At 47.5% G+C, this 8,081-nt stretch overlaps 1 long non-coding RNA gene across 1 annotated transcript in view; it reads left to right on the top strand.

The window, feature by feature from the left end:
- Positions 1 to 5,483: 5,483 nt before the first annotated feature.
- Positions 5,484 to 8,081, top strand: part of LOC116447978 — a 38,066-nt gene continuing 35,468 nt past the window's right edge. Inside the window, exon 1 of the long non-coding RNA XR_004241769.1 lies at positions 5,484 to 7,217. This is a non-coding gene — a long non-coding RNA (uncharacterized LOC116447978). The remainder of the gene's footprint in view (positions 7,218 to 8,081) is intronic.

The following is an 8,081-nucleotide window of genomic DNA, read 5'->3' as shown; positions in this document are numbered from 1 at the left end:
CCTCAGTCCCCCTAGGTCTCTATTAATTCATTATTATGCACTTGGGCCATCAGTCTTTTGATCCAAAGAGCGGGTGACAGGAGTGTCCAGCATGTGAGCAGGTTTGAGTGAAGTTTGTCCCAGGCATTCTCTGTCAGCTCAACAATCCCACATGGAATATATATCTTCTTGCAGACATCTGTCCACAGTCCTGGCCATGCGTCGGCAGCCGACATGAGCTGCTGTGCATGGGGGCACAACTCCCCAGAGGCGGAAGGACATAACTGGGTTTGCTCCAAGAAAATGGAACAGGGACCTGTCCATACCAACCAGGTAGCAGGTTTCCAGGTCACAACTCCTCCTTTTACTGGTACTGAATTACAGAAAAGTCCACAAACTAAATGCAGGGCTAATTCACCACCACTTGACCACTGGAGCACAAGTCTGATGAGGGAGCTGGGGGGGCTCAGCCTGGAGAAAAGGAGGCTCAGGGGGGACCTTGTGGTTCTGCACAACTCCCTGACAGGAAAGGGCAGCCAGGAGGGGTCGGGCTCTGCTCCCAGGGAACAGGGACAGGATGAGAGGAAACGGCCTCAAGCTGTGCCAGGGCAGGTTCAGAGGTTGATGTGACACCCATTCCCAGCCAAGAGACATCAGCTTGGACCAAATTGAATCAACTTCTGTAGCCTAAGAAATTAATGGGTGAAGGTAGGAGCTGATGCAGAACGAGCCATCTCACTGCCCCTTGCAGAAAGGATGTAACTTAAAGATTTTTGTTATTGCATTCCCTTGTTGTGTCAGGGCAGTGGAGCACAAGCACCACTCATCCTTTCTTTGTTCTACTGGATATTCCAGTAGGAACTCTGACACTCTGGAGCAAGCCACAGTGAAAAATTAAAGCATGTCTTACATCTGACAGCAAAGATATTTATTCCATGCTCTAGATTGATGCACGACAATGTGTTAGACAAAGCAGTCCCTGCTGGTTCACCCTCCCCTCAGGATGCCCTGGCTGAAGCCTGTATTTCAGAGGTGGGAAGACATTCTCTCCACAAGTTTCAAGCACAACAGAGAAGTAGGTCCAGTCTAACGAGCCCTGTAAAAGCTCTGTTGCACCACTGAGGGCTTCTTCCTGCTCTACACCAGCTGTGCAGAAACATCTTCCTAAGAGGTGCATTTTTACTTTGATTTTGTTTTCATTTGAATAGCCTTTGAGGCCTCAGTTAGCCTCCTGTAAAGTCTGAGCCAAGTACTCCTGCAGGCTCAGTAACCCAACCTACAAAGAAAGAAATGTCCTAAACAGCTTCTGTATAGGATGTGAGACATTCCCAATTCATGAACAAACAAGGAGAAGTAAAACAAGCTTATAAAAATCCACTGCTTATATTGAAGCAAAATGTTTCTGTGACTTAAAACCTATTTTTATGGCCTTGAATGGCCTAATGGGGGATTATCTTATTAGCTCTGGTGATGGGGGATGCACAAGATACCTTACAGGTGACTTTATTTTCAGCTTTTTTCGGATGCAGACGTTGGCAACACAGGAATTGGAGGCCAACTTGGCTTTCAAAGAAATCCTGTGTTCTTCGTCTCAGCACTTTATCACTACAAAAGATACATTTGGAGAGCCTTGGAAATTTGGAAAGCCAGACTTTGCCCCACAGAAGCCACGCAAGGTCAGAATCAATGCTGGAGAAATCAAAACTGCTGATGTGTGCAATTTTCGTCATAAGGATGGACACATCCCAGGGCACATGGCATCCAGGTGCAAGGGATCATCTTCATTTCCAAGGGATCATCTTCATTTCCTTGTTCACACAAGCTTCTTTCAGCTCCAAAAAGCTCATCAAAGCCCATGAGATCACGGCTGGAACCTAAACACTAAAAAGCTTTCAGCATGATAACGCTTATAGAATGAGCTTCCAAAGAGCAGGTGGGGAGAATGGAAATGAGACAAGATTTCCTTCTAACCCCTGATGTGATGGACAGCATTACCCTGCGAAGTGTCTCTTTTCTACATCCTCCAAAGCAGAGCTTGTGGAAGAACAGGGCTGGAAACCATTTATCTGAATTCTCAGCAGCTGCTCCGTTCAGCCACGCTCGAACCTCTCACTTATTCTTTGCAAGTCATCTGTAAACAGCCAGGGAAAGGGCTTTTTTGTTCTCACAAAACATTTGGGAAGTGCCTCTCTGTGCTAAATATCCAGAATTGTGCACGTACAAAAATCTATTTGTTCTTCCATTGACAGAACCTCCCAAACATCATTCATAAATAGCAGCTGGCATGACTGTGTGCTTTGAGATCTGCTGAAAATCGTTTTTAATAGTTCCTATCTTCATACTTACAGAAAGAAACATTTCAAAAATGAAGAGGAAACCTGTGAAATAAGGGATTTTTTTGGTCCTTTGTACAGCTGCCAGATACTAGATGCAAAAAAACCCCCCATTGTTTGAGGTTCCCTGTCAGGGTAATTTAAAGTTCATCTGCTTGTGGGGGAAATCTAACAAATTCCTTAGCTAATGTCCAGATCCAACAGGTTCCCCCATTAGCAGCCTGACACAGCAGCCATGGTGTCCATTCAGAAACCCCTGCCTGTTTTTGGAATCCAGTCATGTAGGACGTCCCCTCTGCCTCTCCTGCGTGCATTGCTGAGGCAATTGCCTGCTGCAATCCCACTGAGAATGCCAGTGGTGCTTCCAGCCCACCATTGCCATGGATCAGCCGAGCGGAGTGGTTTGATGAAAATGGGGTGTAAAAACCCAGAAATGCTGCAGAACAACAAAAAAAAATCAGCTTATCCACGTTTGTGCCTCATTACTCCCTGCCTACGAGCATAGATTCCCTTCTTCCCAGACTTTAGGGAGTGCTGCTCCACAGCCTCATCTCTTCTTATGCAAATAAGAGCTCCCTGTGCATGAATAAGCAAAGAAGGTTGTGTTTTCCTCCTGCTTTAGAGAATTCAGCCCATCTGGAAGCAGAAATGATGTTACTGAGGTGATGGCACAGGGCAGGAGGAAGGAATAGCAATGGTGATAGAGACGTGTGTGAAAGCTGAAGGAATACATCCAAACTATTTCACAAGCACTTAAAATACTAATTAGCAAGTCAAGATGCATCGAGGACAGCAGTTATAATTAAACAAATAATTTGGCTGCTGATGCTGCTGGGCTTGCTGTAGTACAAGCAGTGCCTTTACATGGCACCAGACAAGAAATCTACATTCATGTCCACCCTCACTCTTCTTCCAGTTTCCTCTAAGCCATGGGAGCAACTGTTTCCTTCCAGTATTTTCCACCATTTTATGCAAGAAGGAGAAGGGAGGGAAGCTGCAGGAGGGCTTGGGCTGGCATCCAGGTGGGCTCTGTGCCCAGAGGTTGTGTACCCTGAGGTGGCATCAGGATGTGGGGTCACTGGAAACAGGGCAGATGCACTTGAGACACAAATCCTACCTGGCCCCACTGCTGCTGTGTTTCCTCCGAGGTGCCAATCACTGCCCTTCTGCATTTGCCTCTTTCTTATAGAGGAGGTCAGCAAGAATAGCACTTTGCCTTATTTCCATGCAGAGAGCCTCATTTGGTGTCTCCTTCTTCCAATTTCCTTATCCTTGGGCCAAGGATACCCACGGTGCACATCCCCAGTTGCTTTTCTTTACAGGACACCATTTGTTTGGTAATAAAATCCAGCTATTTGGCACCTCTTGTTGATGGGGTGAATCCCTCCTGTCTCCTTTAGTGTGGTGCCACCAATCCAGTTCCTTCTCCCTGGTTTCCCTCTAAATGCTTCATACAACCTGGTGTCTGCCTCATCAGGTCTGATAAACGTTTGAACAGCGAACAGGCAGTTTCCAAGAGCTGGTCCTTCCTTCTCCTCACAAAGGTGAGGAAATGTACAGGACACACACTGCCCCAGAGCCATCCCTGGCACCTGCACGAGGGAACAAATCCAGAGTTTGTCGAATTGAGTAAATTTGTGGGGATTTGAGGGTGGCACTTTGTTAACTGAACTTGCAGTAGCCACCCGGTTCCAGGAGATGTTGCTGTGCTTTCAGCTAAAGGCCTGGAGGCGAAGCACACAGAGCGTGGGGATTGCAAAGAGTTAGGGAAAACATTCTAAGTGCTCTTGGAGCAAGTAGAGTTGGGACTGTGACAACATGGGTAAAAGCTGTGTTTGGGGAAGTTCTGCACTTCCCAGGCTGAATGGAGATGAAGGAGGCATCTAGCAAAAAGCAGATGGGTGTTAGTACCCAGGGTTGGGTCCCTGTTTCTGGGCTTCTCTCACGCGGTGCTGCTTTTCTGTACTTGCTGGTCTGATGCCACCCAGGAGGCAGGTCCCTGCCTTAATAAAAATCCACTTCTTCCCGATTGTCTTTTGACCTACAGCAGGAAAAACGTCCCACAGCATTGCCAGTTAAGCACAACTGTCTAGAGAACAAGACAACAAAAGATGTAACCACTTCATCTAAGCGTTTAGACAAGAGTCTGCATCTTATGATAGCACCAAGGCTGTGAGCAAAGTTGCCAGGAGGGCCGGAGAAGGGCCAGGGCTCAACTCAGAAAGGATCTGACTGGAGGAAGCACTGATGTGCTATTAATAAAAATGAATGCCCTAGGGTATATCACCATGTCCCACAGTCGTAGGGAGGAGGAGAGAAGATCCAGCAGGCAGGAATTGTGCAACAAGATTGATTTATTTAATTATTTTACAAACTCTTTTATAGACTTTTTTCTTCATAGTCTAATTGGACATGGATCAGTCACCCCTTGGGGTGATTGGCTAAAATCCTAAAACATCCACTGTCAAAATATTTTTCTACTGTACCATAAATAAGACTTTTCAAGGCTGCAGGTGTTTGGTTGTTTACATAACTCTGCTACCTCTTCTGTGAGAGAGAAAAGTCTCTCACGGGCTTAGAAAATAGCAAGAAAATCCTTGCTAGCAGCATTTTTGTATCCATAATGTGCCCAGAAGTCCTGGTTTAACTGGGTCTGTCCCAGAACGCCAGCAGGATCAGTCAGTGTGGTGCCTTGGGGTTTGCTCAGGGCAGAGGCTTTCCACTGTCTCCTGTTGCCCCCTCCCAGGATGCAGCCCTGGGCACGTGTTGCTGCCTGCTCTGAGCGTCCCCTCCCCCTCCCACAGACACGTGCTCCTGCCATGTGCTCCGAGCTCCTTTGTTCTAAGCGCGGGCAAAACCAAATGTACCTCAAACTCTTTAGCAGTGTCTGACTGGCCGGTCACCCTGGGTCCGCCCCCAGTCCTCCCCTTTCCCCTTCTCCTAATAAAAGCGATGGTCGAGGGAGGTCCCGCCCTGTCTTAGCTCAGCTCCCTTCGTGTGAACATCTCTGGTTGTCTGTCTCATTTGAAAGCTTCTAACTGCAGGAAATTGAGCGAGCAGGGAGCTGTATTTCTCCCTCTTTGCTTCTGCTGATGGTATTTGCTCTGCAGCTGATTCAGGTACCGATTTTAGAGCTACTAAAGTGCTAGATCGCCCGTGCTACCTCTCAAGGCTGCTCGAGGCTTTCTAAGGCATTGAAATACAAGCGCTAGCCGGTATAAAGCTGAAAAGATACCTTCCACAGGCACGAGCTCGTTCTCAGTGCCCGTAGCAGCCAGGAGAGACGTCTCTTTGCAGGGTAACTGGTGCTCATGGTCACCCTGTGTGACCCAGCCTGGGGGGCCTGTGGCCTGTGTTTGTTTGCAAAGAGTGGCCACCCTACGAGTAGAAATAAGGAAAGCCAGGAAGAACAGGAGCACTAAGGTTGTGTTTGTTCCCCATGTGCACAGAAGGAGCTGCAACATGGCATTGTCAATACTCACACAGACCTGATGGCCAAGGTGAGCTGACAGCCCACCTCAGCTCTGCTGGCAGCCAGGAGCACTGTGGCAGCTTGTTTGCTGTTGGCTCATCTGGCTGTATCCTCCCCATCCACCATCCACTCCTTCTTCCAAGAGGGTGCAGGATATTCCTGCAGGTCTCTCACCAGTGAGGAGAACCTTGGAGCTTGGCACTGCTGGAAGCACTGTCTCCAACCCAGGCACAGGGTGTCTGTTGGTAGAGCCTTTTCCCTGAGCCATGGCTTCATCCAACAGGAGCCGTGGAAGCCAAAATCCCTGTGAGAGCAATGAAAAGGGTGTTTGGGGTAATTAAACTCCTCTGGGTGAGTTGTGCTCCCTGCCCCAAGGAAATTGCCATCTCATCGGGGACAAACACAGTTACAGCAAAAAGGAAGGGATGATGATAACAGGCAGGGACACAAGGGCTGCTCAGAGGGTTGAGTCAGCATCCATTGGCCCACAGCACAGGGGATGAGAATGCTGAAATAGTTCTTTGTGAGGCCAGCAGCATTCCAGTGCCTAATCCCTGTTAAACTCCACTTCATCTTCTCTGCGCCCAGGTGAGTGCATCCATGCAGGGTTTTCCCAGGTGGAGAGGGATCCAGGCTGTGCAGGTCCTATTCATCCACCCACTTGTGTGAGGAGTTATGCACATGTCCAGGGCCATCCATACGCAGCCAAGTACCTGAGGCACACATCGAATGCTGTTATTCTTCGAGAGGATCTGAGTGTACAACGACTAATGACGAGAAGCCAATAGTGTCTAGACACAAGTCTGGTAACAGCAGTTCTTTGTCATGCTCAAAACGGCTGTGGAGGGGAAGCGATGTGTCAGGAGCACAACATGCTGCTTCGTGCCCAATGTAATTCCTTACTGCAGATGGGAGACAGTGCCTAAAAAATTCAGGGCACCTCCATGCTTTGCCCAGGGCTTTGATCCCCAAATGGAAAGCACTCCTTGAAACAGAGCCTTGCTGCTGCCACCTCCCTGTCCAGCCTTTAACCTTCTAGGTTTTAGTAACAACATGTCAAAAATAGACTAGAAATACAACTAGGATATGCCAAAAATAATGGAGAGCAGGGAGAAAATGGGCTGGTTTTTAAGTATTCTGTTTTTCTGACTGAAGGCAGCTGTGGGCACAAGGGATTGGATGGTGAGCAACACAGGGACTTGAAATCTCCATTTGCTGCCACTTCTGCCCATCCTAATGTCTGCACCCTGGAACACGGACTGGTGCAGGAGGAGCAGCTGGCTCCGGAAGCGTGGCATGAGAAGAACAAATGGAAATATGTCCTTTTTGGTGACCTCTGTGTTGGCAAGCTCTGAAATATCAGCTAGAAAAGCACAATATGGAGGTAGTGGTGGGCGAACACTGGGTCAGCCATGACTGCCAGCCTTGAGCAGGTGGGTATCTGGATTGGGGAATTCATTTGAAAAGTATTTGCATTCACTGAAGTGTCTCAGAGTTCATAACAGCCTCAAGGATGCTGCAGAATTGCAGCTGGGGCTCCAGAGGCTCCTGGTCTGTCCTAGACCAATTAGCTCTACTGAAGTAGCTCTGAGCAACCTGGTCTAGTGGAAAGTGTCCCTGCCCATGGCAAGGGGTTGGAATTAAATGATCTTTAAGCCAAGCCATTGCAGGATTCTATGAAATAGAGCCATGGCAGGGACTGTTTAATCTTTATAGTGATGCTGAGGTCTCAGCTTGCACCAAATATTGCTTTTCCAAGCAGCACATGAGAGAGCAGGAGCCCCAGGTTCAACCCAGAAGGTATCTTTTTCCTTTGTCCCTGAACAAATGAAGCTGATCCATGCAAAAGCATGCAAGGGTTTTCAGCTGTGGCTATCCTTGCACCACTGACAGGCAGTGAAGGTCTGAAGCAGAGCTGAGTTTACATCATGACATTTAACTTGCGTGGCAAAACCAGAAGTTGAGCATCAGCTGTTAAGATTAGATCCCAACGTCAAAGAGTTTAGAATTAGAAGCACAGGCAAAAGAGAAAGAAGCTCTACCTCACAGCAAGCTCCTGTTTCATTCTTGAGAAGCTCTAATTGCTACTATTTTTAATTGCATATTTATACCACAGGCTATTTCTTTCCCTTTAACAAGACAGGAGTGAAATCAGCTTATAATATTTCTACATCTTTTCATGAAGGTGTTGAAGTAACTGCCTGCTCATTTTTACTTTTTTAGGGCTGCAAAAAAAGGAATTGATAAATGCCAAATGAATGAAAAGTCAGAGTTTCTTCCCAATTGGGAAGGGGAAG

This window comes from Corvus moneduloides, chromosome 9 (assembly GCF_009650955.1).
Source record: "Corvus moneduloides isolate bCorMon1 chromosome 9, bCorMon1.pri, whole genome shotgun sequence".
Lineage (NCBI taxonomy): Eukaryota > Metazoa > Chordata > Aves > Passeriformes > Corvidae > Corvus > Corvus moneduloides.
Note: the sequence above shows the minus strand (reverse complement) of the source record. Positions and strands in the feature narration are given on the sequence as shown.